Source organism: Macaca nemestrina, chromosome 4 (genome assembly GCF_043159975.1).
Source record: "Macaca nemestrina isolate mMacNem1 chromosome 4, mMacNem.hap1, whole genome shotgun sequence".
In the NCBI taxonomy this organism is placed as follows: Eukaryota; Metazoa; Chordata; class Mammalia; order Primates; family Cercopithecidae; genus Macaca; species Macaca nemestrina.
In genome coordinates, this window is record NC_092128.1 from 37,829,906 (window position 1) to 37,842,638 (window position 12,733).

General features: G+C 37.5%; 1 protein-coding gene and 1 long non-coding RNA gene across 7 annotated transcripts in view; one reads left to right on the forward strand and one right to left on the reverse strand.

The window, feature by feature from the left end:
- Window positions 1-12,733, reverse strand: part of LOC105475315 (cadherin like and PC-esterase domain containing 1) — a 311,154-nt gene that overhangs the window by 40,337 nt on the left and 258,084 nt on the right. The gene's annotated exons all lie outside the window — the stretch shown is intronic.
- LOC139362750 (uncharacterized) lies at window positions 11,395-12,557 on the forward strand. The gene is made up of 2 exons (XR_011622012.1): window positions 11,395-11,797; window positions 12,401-12,557. It is a non-coding gene; the product is annotated as an uncharacterized lncRNA (long non-coding RNA).

The window sequence follows — 12,733 nt, forward strand, 5'->3', positions numbered from 1 at the left end:
TGTTTTAAAAGGCCTAGATTATCGTAACAAATATTTATGACTAGACATACAATTTATAAATAATTCTTTCTCTCCCCTGTGAAACTTATTGCCTTACATTAGCATGCATGGGTATTGTTTCTTTTTTGGATAAGCAAAGAGAAAAAATGTGATGTGGTTTTAAACACAAAGGTATGTTTAGAAGAGTTTTGCATCTGCTCTACTCCCATGACTCTGCACACAGTGTAAGCTACCACAAAGTATACAGGAGTCGATATTTTCCCATTCTTTTTCATAGCATCATGAACCATAGGAACTAAAAGGAGGTAATATTCTTAGGCTCTACAAAAACTTGAGCTTGTTTTTAAATTGTTATATTAGTCAGTCTTGCATCACTATAAAAGAATGCCTGAGACTGGGTAATTGATGAAGAAGAAAAAAGATTTATTTGGCTCACAGTTCTGCAGGCTATACAAGCATGGCACCAGCATCTGCTCGATTTCTGGTGAGGTCTCAGGAAGCTTTTACTCATGGCAGAAGGTGAAGAGGGAGGAGGCATATCACAGGGCAAGAGAAGGAGCAGGAGAGATGCTGGGCTCTTTTAAACCACTAGCTTTCATGTGAACTAGCAAGCAAGACCTCTCTAATTGCTGTAATTACTGTGGGGAAGGCACCAAAGTATTCATGAAGGATCCATCCCCTAAATAACTTCCAACAGGTCCCACTTCCAACACTGAGGATCACATTTCAACATGAGACTTGGAGGAAACAAACGTCCAAACTATATGAATAGGCTTATTATAAAATCGTTTAATTATCTTTGTTTTTATTTCCAGTTTCTGAGTTGCATAATCCCTGTATTAGATGAGATAAGCTAAGTGCTGTAACAGATAGCCCAAACAAACTTATAATAGCTCAAACCCAATTAAAGTTTATTTCTCTCTCAGAAAAATAGTCCAGGTGATTCAAGGCAGGTTTATGTTCAGGGGTGGGGCAGGGAGGTCATTTAGGGTCCCAGGATGACTAGACTGTGTCTTCAATTATGGCTTCTAGGAACTCTGTGGACGTTGACACCCAACCGAAGGAAGGAAAAAAGAAGCTGTCAGGTTTTCTATGGGCCAGCCCTGGAAGCTGGCCACATCATTGCTGATCACATTCCACTGGTTAGAACTCAGTCTCATGGCCAAATACCTAATGTCAGGAGACACTGAGAAATATAGTCAAGTTGTATGCCATGGAGAAGAGAAACTGACTTTGATGAATGCTTAGCTATTCTCTACCACATTCTCTTACATGCTAATTCTTCCTGGGGAAAAACTAAACCCTCTGTTCAGATTTTTCCACCTACGAACTAGCAGAAGTGGGAAGTATGTGACAGGCGAAGTTTTAATTTGTGTGATGCCTGAAAGGTCTTTTATTTTGAGAAGTTGGTTTCCTGAGATGAATACTATCAAGAAACATCACTTCTTACCAATACCATTTATTGGTGACAATACAAGCAAGACTCTGGGAACTTTTAATTTAAATGTACGATGAAAAGATTTTTATCTCATTCTGTTTCTTCTTGAAGGGAACTAACAATGGTAATACTTAGACTTTTAAATATTTTAATCCATAACCTCTTTTCTCCAGCATTACCCAAAGTAACCAGGACATAGTTAAAGAAACAAGTTAGAAATAAAAGGCAATTTGGTGGCTATCTAGGTTGAATCAATACAAAGGTAGTTAGCTTCTCAGAGTCTTCTGATCTGTTGTGGCAGGAAGAGAACTGGACATATGCAGTATCAATAGATAAGAAAAGAAAAAGAAAAAACTTAAAATCATTTTCCTTTTTCCTTTCTTTCCTCCTGCATCACATCAGTTTTATCATCAATATTTACAGAAGTGGTAGCATTTCTCTGGATCTAATAAAGTGCATGTAGATTTCAACACAAGACTGAGCCTAGTTAACAGGAACCCACTAGAATCTTCCCAAAGGGGAAGTTATGTAGGAGTGCAGTAAGAGCTAATTGTCCATGAATCCAGGTAATGCCTGTTTACCGGAGAGCTTTCACATTGCTATAGATAAGGGAAATAAAAGTGAGGTGAGGAGGAGTCTTATTTGTTACATCTAGTCCAGAGCCAAGCATAACCCATATATTTAGAAAGCTCTACAGTGATTCTGATGAGCCCTAAGGTCGAAAACCACTGATCTCCTAAGAAACACGCATTTCTAAATGATGAAAGGGGTGGTTCAGTTGTAATACAAAGCTGAGGCTGGTCAGACGGCTAATGACATTTAGGTCATGATGAAAATCTAGCTCAACAAAGCATCCCTCTGTGAAATGTGATGTGGTTACAATAAATGTTTTCCAATTGTGCATTTTAATTAAGTTGGATGTAGATGAGCAGGCAAATTGATGTTTGCAGTCAAAAACAAATAAAAGACTGACACGCAAATCACTCTCAGACATAAAGTCTGGCGGAAAAAAAAAAAAAAAAAGACCGAAGTGAGCAACTATATAACATCACCTAGGCATAGCTCTTCTAGCTGCTTGGAACAAAATTATTTGTCTACATTGCCATTATGTCTGGACCGTTGTAGTATTTATTGAATGCTGAAGGAGGGCATCATGTGTAAGTCATCATTTCCTGGTAAGAGTGAGTTGCACTCTTTCCTTATATCTGACTGATTTACTGAAACTCACAGGCAACAATGAATTACATAACCATAATGGAATTCACATGTTAGTCAGAGCATATTATTATAAATTAGCCACACTTTGAAAATTTAAACACCTTTAAGTCCAAGACACTACTTAACGTGAAAACATTACTTAAAAATTTAAGTTACATTCCCTGTTTTAACAGCTGAGTTTAAGTACTTTTTGTAAATATTGCCTTTTTATATTTCCCTTTCTTAATTGCACTCCCCTCTCAGATATTTTATTACTGGTTGAAATTCTGAACTGTTTTCCACTGACAAACAAAATAAAGGCTTGTTTAATTCAGTTAGGTCAGGCTTCTAAGTTTTTACAGTTGTAAATTTGATTTTCATATTTCTAAACTATTTCCTACATATTTCAATCTGTGTTTACAAAATTATGTTCTCATAATTTCTGTGTTCCATTCAGCATTTATAAAGAGGTGGATATCTATTTAAAGAAATGTGTGAAAGTATCATTGAATATATAGCTTCCTTTTTTTCAATTGATTCTCCTTTAATTCAACACAAATGTATATCACAAAACCTATGTACATATACAAAAACCTACAAGTGAAATAAATCTGTAAATGAAATTGTTTGGATACATTTAAAGTTCAAAAGTGTCCCATGTTCACCTAATGTTCAGAGGGGAAAACTTGTTCCAACTTTCCACCCAAGATCAGCCCCCTGTTCATGTTGCTGCAATGAAGACAAATGACTGAGGTATGTAAAGTATGATCCTGCTCACAGGCCATTAAGTGTGGTTAGATTCCTGGTCAAAATTACTAGAAGCTTGAACATCTTTTCAGATTTCCACTGATTTGTGTATTGTTCCTTCCGTATAGGCAGGTGGGCTTCTATTTGCAAGTACAGTCTTGGCATTCATCCATGTAAAACAGTAGGAAAAAGATATAAAAGGTCACAATAATGACATAAGGAAATTCAACTGAGAGAAATTACTACTTGGAGATTCTAAAGAAAGCAGAACACTATTCGAAGGCCTAACTTTCTAATAATTCTCAATGCCCTGGCCAAATTCCATTGCCTTTTAATTCAATTCTTCAGAGAGAGACAATTCACTTTAATATGTTCCCAAAGAGAAAATTACAGGATGGTTTTGTTTATTTTTATTATTCTCATGGAAAGTAAGAAATAGATGTACCGGGAAAACCCTTTGCTCACCTACTCCTATTCATAAGTGAAGCTTTCTTAAAATAAGTGCTAGTCATAGTTGTATTTGTGAATGTTTACACAATTATCTCTGTGCTGTGTGGAATATGAGTCTATGCAACTGACTGTTTATGGCTAACTCCTGTGATTCTGAATAAAAAAATATCTTTCTCAGGCTCTCTCCTCTGCATTTCCACTGCCTCTGCCTTGGTTCTAATTTATACAACCTTTTCAAATATAGACTTTTAGATTAAGAAAACAATGCTCACACATTGCAAAAATGAAAATCATACAGAAATATTTAAAAATATCTCTTCATGCCTAACCAACTATGCTTTACCACCCAAGCTGGCTTCATGAGCATGTGACCTGGATGGTCTTCCAGGGCCACATGCTTTGAAGGGTCCTATGCTTGGTTCATTGCTCTTCTATTGTCTTTTTTTCCCCAAACTTCAACTTTTATTGCAGATATGGGGGTATGTGTGCAGGTTTGCTGCATGAGTATATTGTATGATGCTGAGGTTTGGGATATGGATCCTTGTCATGCAGATAGTGAGCACAGTACCCAATAGGTAATTTTTCCACCTATGGCCCCTCCCCTTCGTCCCCAGCAGTCTGTAGCATCTATTGTTCCCATGTTTTATGTCCACGTGTGCTTAATGTTTAGCTCTCACTTACAAGTGAGAAAATGTAGTATTTTATTTTCTGTTCCTGTGTTAATTTGCTTAGAATTATGGCCTCCAGCTACATTCACGTTTCTGCAAAGGATGTGATTTTGTTCTTTTTATGGCTGTAGTATTCCATGGTATGTATGTATGTACCACATTTCTTTATCCAGTTCACCACTGAAGGGCACCTAGGTTGATTCCATGTCTTTGCTAATGTGGTGATGAACATACGAGTGCATGCGTCTTTTTGGCAGAACAATTTATTTCCTTCGGGAAGGAAATAAATAAATAAATATACTCAGTAATGGGATTGCTGGGTCAAATGATAGCTCAGTTTTAAGTTCTTTGAGAATTCTCCAAACTGCTTTCCACAGTGGCTGAACTAATTTACATTCCCACCAATAGTGTATAAGTGTTCTTTTTGCTCTGCAGCCTCTCCAGCATCTGTTGTTTTTTGACTTTTCAGTAATAGCCATTCTCATTGGTATGAAATGGTATCTTATTGCTGTTTTCTTAAAGGATTTTTATAGCTTGAGGTCTTACATTTAAATCTTTAATATATCTTGAAATAATTTTTGTATATGGTGAAAAATAAGGGTCCGGTTTCATTGTTCTGCATATGTCTAGCCAGTTATCCCAGCACCGTTTGTTGAATAAAGAGCCTTTCATCATTGCTTGCTTTTACTGGCCTTGTTGAAGATTAGATGGTTGTAGATGTGCAGCTTTATCTCTGAGTTTTCTATTCTTTTCCATTTGTCTATGTGTCTGGTTTTCAGTCAGTACCATGTTGTTTTGGTTACTGCAGCGTTATAGTATAGCTTGAAGTTGAGTAGTTATATCTTTGGCATAAGCTTTGTTTTTTTGCTTAGGATTGCTTTAACTATTAGAGCTCTTTTTTGGTCCCATATGAATGTTAGAATAGTTTTTCCCAATTCTATGAAAAGTGACATTGGCAGATTGATAGGAGGAGCATTGAATCTGTAATTTCTTTGGGCAGTATGGCGATTTTAACAATATTAATTATTCCAATCCATGAACATGTAAGGTTTTTCCATTTATTTATGTCATCTCTGATTTTTTCAGCAGTATTTTGAAGTCATCCTCATAGAGATCTTTCACCACCTTGCTTATCTCTATTCCCAGGTATTTCATTTTCATTGTGGCTATTATAAATGGGATTGCGTTCTTGATTTGACTCAGCCTGGACATTATTGGTGTATAAAAATGCTACTGAGTTCTGTACATTGATCTTGTATCCTAAAACTTCACTAAAATTGTTTATTAGTTCTAAGAGCCTTTTGGCAGTCTCTAGGTTTTTCTAGGTGTAGAATCATATCGTTAACAAAGAGAGATAGTTTGACATTTTTTCCTATTTTGATGCCATTTATTTCTTTCTCATTCCTGATTGCTCTGGCTAGAACTTCCAGTACTATGTTGAATAGGAGTGGTAAGAGTAGGTATACTTGTTTTGTTTCAGTCCTCAAGGGGAATAATGCCAGTTTTTGCCCATTCCATATGATGTTAGCTGTGGGTTTGTCATAGATGGCTCTTATTATTTTTAAGTATCTTCTTTCAATTGATGCCTAGTCTGTTGAGAGTTTTTTATCATGAAGGAATGCTGAATTTTATAAGAAGCTTTTTCTATATGTATTGAGATGATTATGTGACTTTTTGCTTTCATTCTGTTTATGTGGTGAATCACATTTACTGATTTGCATACATTGAACCTGCCTTGCATCCCAGGAATAATGTCTACTTGGTTGTAGTATATTAATTTTTTGATGTGCTGCTGAATTCGGTTTGCTAGTATTTGGTTGAGAATCTTTGCATCTATGTTCATCAGGCAAACTGGCCTAAAGTTTTCTATTTTCATGTGTCTCTGCCAGATTTTGGTATCAGGCTGATGCTAACTTCATGTAATGAGTTAAGAAGGAATCCCTCCTCTTTGATTTTCTGGGATAGTTTCAGTAGCATTAGTACTAATTCTTTTTTGTACATCTGGTAGAATTTGACTGTGAATCCATCTGGTTCATGTCTTGTTTTGGTTGGTAGGTTTTTTTTTTTACTACTGATTCAATTTCAGAGCTCAATATTGGTCTATTCAAAATTTTGATCTCTTCCTTTTCAATTTTGGGAGTTTGTGTGTTTTCAGGAATTTATCCATTTCCTCTAGATTTTCTAATTTCTGCGCATAGAGTTATTCATAGTATTATTCTCTGAGGATCTTTTGTATTTCTGTGGAATCAGTTCTAATATCATCTTTGTCATTTATGATTGTACTTATTTGGATCTCTCTTTTCTTGTTGTTAATGTAGTTAGCAGTCTATCAATCTTACTTATCTCTTTGAAGAATCCACTTCTGTTTTCATTGATCTTTTGTAAGGATTTTTACATCTCTATTTTGTTCAGTTCTTCTCTAACATTAGTTATTTGTTTTTTCTGCTAGGTTTTGGGTTAGTTTGCTCTCTGTTTTCTAATTCCTTTAGGTGTAAAGTTATAGTTTTAATTTGAGATCTCTCTTACTTTTTGATGAAGGTGGTTACTGCTATAAACATTCCTCTTAACACAACTTTAGTTGTGTTCCAGATATTTTGGTAATTCAGTTCCTATTTTCATTAATTTCAAACAAATTTTAAATTTATGCCTTAATTTCATTCTTCTTCCAAAAGTTATTCAGGAGCAAGTTGTTTAATATCCATGTATTTGGGTAGGTTTAAGATATTTTCTTGATATTTCTGTTTTTATTGTACTGTGGTGTGAGAATGTGCTTTGCATGATTTAATTTTTTTTTGGAATCTATTGAGATTTGCTTTATGTTCAAGCATGTGGTCAATCTTAGGATATGTTCCATGTGTAGATGAGAAGAATATATATTCTGTGGTTGTTGGGTGGAGTGTTCTGTAGATGCTTATTAGGTCCAATTGGTCAAGTGTTGATTTTAAGTCCAGAGTTTCTTTGTTAGTTTCCTGCCTTGGAGGTCTGTCTAATGCTGTCAGTGGGGTGTTAAAGTCTCCCACTATTATTGTGTCTAAATCTGTTCATAGGCCAACAAGAACGTGTTTTATGAACCTGGGTGCTCCAATATTTGGTATGTAAATATTTAGGATAGTTAAATCTCCTTGTTGGATTTACTCTTTATTATTATATAATGCCTTTCTTTGTCCTTCTTAATTTTTATTGGTTTAAAGTCTATTGTATCTGATATAAAATACCAACTCCTGCTCTTTTTTGTTTGTATGGTGTACCTTTCTTCATCCCTTTACTTTGAGCCTGTGTGTATTCTTACATCAAGATGGGTCTCTTGAAGACAGAAAATGGTTGGGTCTTATCTTTGTACCCAAGTGCTACTTGGTGCTACTCTGTGCATTTTAAATATGTCATTTAGCCCATTTACATTTAGGGTTAGTATTGATATGTGAGATTTTGATCCTGTCATCATTTTATTAGCTGGTTGTTATATAGACTATATTGTGTAGTTGCTTTATAATGCCAGTGAGCTATGTTCTTAAGTGTGTTTTTGTGGTAGCAGGTGTCGATCTTTTAATTCCATGTTCAGTACTCCCTTAAGGACCTCTTATAATGCTCGTGGTCTATTTGAAACAAATTCTCTCAGTGTATGCTTATCTGAGAATGATTTTATTTCTCCTTCCCTTATAAAATTTATTTTAGTGGGATATAAAATTCTTGGTTGGAATTTCTTTTCTTTAAGGATGCTGAAAATAGGCCCCTAATCTCCCCTGGCTTGTAAGGTTTCTGCTGAAAGGTCTGCTGCCAACCTAATGGGGTTCCCTCTGTATGGGACTTGACTCTTCACTCTAGCTGCCTTTAAAATTTTTTCTTTTGTATTGACCTTAGTGAATCTGATGAGAATATTCTTTGGGGATGGTCGTCTCATAGAGTATCTAGCTGGAGTTCTCCATATTTTTTGAATACACATGTTAACCTCTTTCATGAGATTAGGGAAATTTTCATGAACTATATCATCAAATGTATTTTCCAAGTTGTTTATTATCTCTCCCCTCTCAGGAAGGCCAATGAGTTGCAGATTTGTTCTCTTTATACAATCACATATTTCTTGGAGTTTTTGTTTAATTTTTTAAAATACTCTTTTCTTTATTTTTGTTTGAGTTGATTCAAAGAACCAGTCTTTGAGTTTGGAAAGTCTTTCCTCAGCCTGGTCTATTCTGCTATTAATACTTCTGATTGTATTATGAAATTCTTACTGTGAATTTTTTCAAGTCTAGAAGTTAAATTTGAATCTTTCTGAAAATGGCTATTTCATCTTTGAACTCTTGGATTATTTTACTGGATTTCTTGAATTGAGTTTCAACTTTCTATTGAATCTTGATGAGTTTCTTTGACATCCATATTCTGAATTCTATGTCTATCATTTCAGTCATTTTATACTGATTAAGAAACATTGCTGGGGAGCTAGTGCACTCATTTTGAGGTAAGAGGACACTCTGGTTTCTAAATTGCCAGAATTCTTGGGCTGATTCTTTCCTATTTGGTAGTGTTAGTGTTCCTTTAAATATGGTGTGAGTTGAGTATAGTCACTTGGCTTTATTTCTGGATGTTTTGAAAGGGTAAAGGCTCTGTACAGCATCTTTATTTGTGGCTTAATGCTTTTTCTGTTTGTTTGTTTGTTTCACGGGGTGCTATATTAGCAAACTCTTTTTGGTGTGGCAGTTTGGGCTATGATCCAGTAGATGGCATGTAAGAGTAATGTGTGTTAGGCCCTTACTCAGCCACAGGGCTCCTCTGTATTTACTCAAGTTTCCAGCCATGCTTTGCAGTACAGTGCAGAGAGAGGTGACTTCCTCTCATTAGTTCTACTCCTACACCTTTGGGAGCCCCCTTTAATCACTGGTACTGTGTCTGCATTTCTTTTGTTAGGTGATCCAAGCTGTGGGGCTCCCTGAACAGAGGCTCCAGCAAGGAGATAGGCCACGTTCTTTCCAGGCTGGTCCTGTGGAGGGAGGCATGCCTTGCTCCTGTTCCAGCCCATGAAACCACACATCTCATCCCTCTTAGTGCTCTGAGAGTGTGGGTTTGTTTTCCACTTGAGTGCTGGCCACAGATCTTGGCTCAGCACTCTTGAGCTGCACACTGCTGCCTGGGACACCAGGATCAGCTAGTGGCTTTATCCTTTGAACCCTTGGAATTAGGTTCCACGTGCGCTAGGGGATCTAAAGTGCTCCCAGGCCATCAGGAACATAATCAGGTGGAGCAAAGCATCCAGCTGTGCAGTGGAGGCTGCTGTGCACATGTTCCTGCGAGAAGCCAGGCAGGGTGTGGAGGAGGGCCTGCAGAACAGATGTGCCCCAGTCCCATGGGGAAGTTGACCCCATTTTCTTCTGGCCAAGCAGTAGGCTGGGGCTAAAATTTCTTGGATGGAGATAGGGAACCTTGCGGGGATGGGTGCCTATAGCCAGGTTCCGCCAGAGATGTGTCGTGCACTAAGGCTCCTGTTTCTGCACTGGTTCAGGTACCATTTATGTCTACTCTCTGGACAGATTCCCCTGTCAGCTCAAATGTCCATAGGGTATGTTGGGTCCCCTGTAGCCAGGAATCCAGAGGTCCACAGCAAGTGTGGGTAGTCCCACAGTTCCTTCACTCACCCATTCCCCAGGACCCATTCAGGCCTGGGAACTAGCCCCAGTGTTTGGGTACCCTGGACAGGGTTACCAGCATCCTCCCTCCTCAGCCTTAGCATCTGTGTTGCCATCTGCTCTTTGCATTTTCTCTCCAAAGATATGTCCAAATGTTGGTTTACTTGAAACTTTGATCTCTCTCAGGCATTTCTTGGCTATGTCACTGGCCCTCGTGTTCACCTTTTGTTCTACTGTTGTCTTGAAACTCTTAATAAATTATGAACACAGGATCCTGTATTTTTATTTTGCATCCTACCCCTCTCCTATTCCTCTCCACCTATGAAATTACTCTTAACTGTTTGTGACTTCAAGAAATTCTCTATGTATGTAAACATGTTTATAGGTATGCATTGGTTTTTACATCAATGGGATTATTCTGGATATAGTCTATAATTGCTTTGCCTCCTCAATTATGCATGTTGGAATTTTCCCATTACACAGCCTCTGCCTTCCTAGCATCTATTTCTTATTACCCATAGAGAGCCTCCATACTGCTGTGGCATGGCCTTTCTACTGCTGATTATGTCACTTCTCTGTTAAAAATGGATAATGCTTCCCTTTTGCATATACAATAAATTAGTGCCTTGATAAATACATCAGGCTATTTAGACCTATTGGCAGTGTGCTGGCAAATTTGAGTTTCTCAGCATGCAAGTTCTGAAGAACACCTACAAACTAGGAGAGTCACAAAGATAAGCCCCTTTGCTGTGCAGTGAGCTAACTGGTCTTCTGAAGTCTCATCTAAGCATGGACTTCTATTTTCAAACTTTGCAACACCCTCTCTCATTAACAGGTATGAAAAACGATCTTTTTTTTTTTTTAACCACTCCTTGGTAGAGTTACTAATAATCAGCCTAGAAATTAGTAAAGGTAATGTTGTGGGCTGAAAGTTTATGTTTCCTCCAAATTCATATGTTGAAATACTAATCTCCAATGTGATGCTATTAGGAGGCAGGGGTCTCTAGGAGGTCATCATGTTTAGATAAGGTCATAATGATAGAGGCTTCATGAAGGGATTTGTTTCCTTATAAGAAGATTCAGAGACTAAAACTCTTTCTCTCTCTTTGTTGTGTGATGACAAAGCAAGAAGGCAGTCAACAGAAGCCAGGAAGAGGGCTATCCCTAGAACCTGACCATGCTGGCACCCTGATCTAGGACTCCGTAGCCTCCAGAACTGTAAGAAATAAGTGTCTGTTGTTTAAGTCACCCAGTCTATTGTATGTTATTATAGCAGCTCGAGCTAAGACAAACAGGGAAGAGGGCCTTTAGCTTTTTGCAAAGTTGATTAATCTACCACAGAGGGTTATTTTACAGATGAAGAAAATGAGCCTGAGAAACAAGACGTGTCATGCCCAAAACCGCAGAATTTAGTGATGAACTTAAATGAACATCTATTGCTTTTCAGGTTAATAGACTGTGACAGTTTCTTGGAATTTTTCTGAACACTCTAAATTCTGAGGTCAGAATGGTATTCTGAGCTTAGAGAAGTCTGGCTGTATGGCAACAGCTATTGTCATTGCTCCCAGTGCAACATTTATAGGATATGGAGGCTGGATTATCCAAGTTGATGCTTTAAAATGCCTGTGGAGGGCTGGGCGCGGTGGCTCACACCTGTAATCCCAGCACTTTGGGAGGCCGAGGTGGGTGGATCACTTGAGGTCAGGAGTTCGAAACCAGCCTGGCCAACATAGTGAAACCCCATCTCTACTAAAAATACAAAAAATTAGCCAGGCATGGTGGCGGGCGCCTGTAATCGCAGCTACTCGGGAGGCTGAGGCAGGAGACTCACTTGAACCTGGGAGGTAGAGGTTGCATTGAGCTGAGATCGCGCCATTGCACTCCAGCTTGGGTGACAGTGGGAGACTCCATCTTAAAAAAATAAATAAATAATGCTCGTGGAGTAGCCACTCCCATACATGTATGATTATCAGTGAATTACTCAATCTCCTTGAGCTTTAATTATCTTAATCAGAAAAAAGATATGATAATGTCTACCTTAGCTGTGATTAGGAATAAATACATTTTTGATTTATTCATTTACTCAACAAATATTAAGTTCCTATTCTGTGTCAAAAATGAAGCTCAACAATGAGATTATGGCAGTGGACCCTGCTCTCATGAAGCTTACAATCTGGAGGGATTTAAAGTGTAAGAAATCAGTTTCTTGCACAAAATCAATGCTCAATTAATAACACTGCAAAATATTTCTAAATGATTTTCTTGCCTTCTTTTTTTTAAAAAAGGAACTAACACTGCCGATTGATCTTTAGAGATATTCTCAATCATGAAAATTGGAACATCTATATTGAAATCACCATGAAGAAGATGTCCATCTTCCCATCCTGTCCTTCACCTCCTGTTGTTCTTCTTTAACTATTTGCTAGTAAATTGGCATACCTTCTGCCCAGTGCTTTTTTTCTATGTGTTTTAATAGAGCTTTGTGAAAAATCAGCTTTTGAACTCAGTCTCGCTCATGTGTGAGAGCTTACAAACTGTATAAGGAAATGTCCATCTAATAAAAAGCACTTTGAAAATCGGGTTAAGGATTACTTACTTGATGTTAACCAAGCATCTCG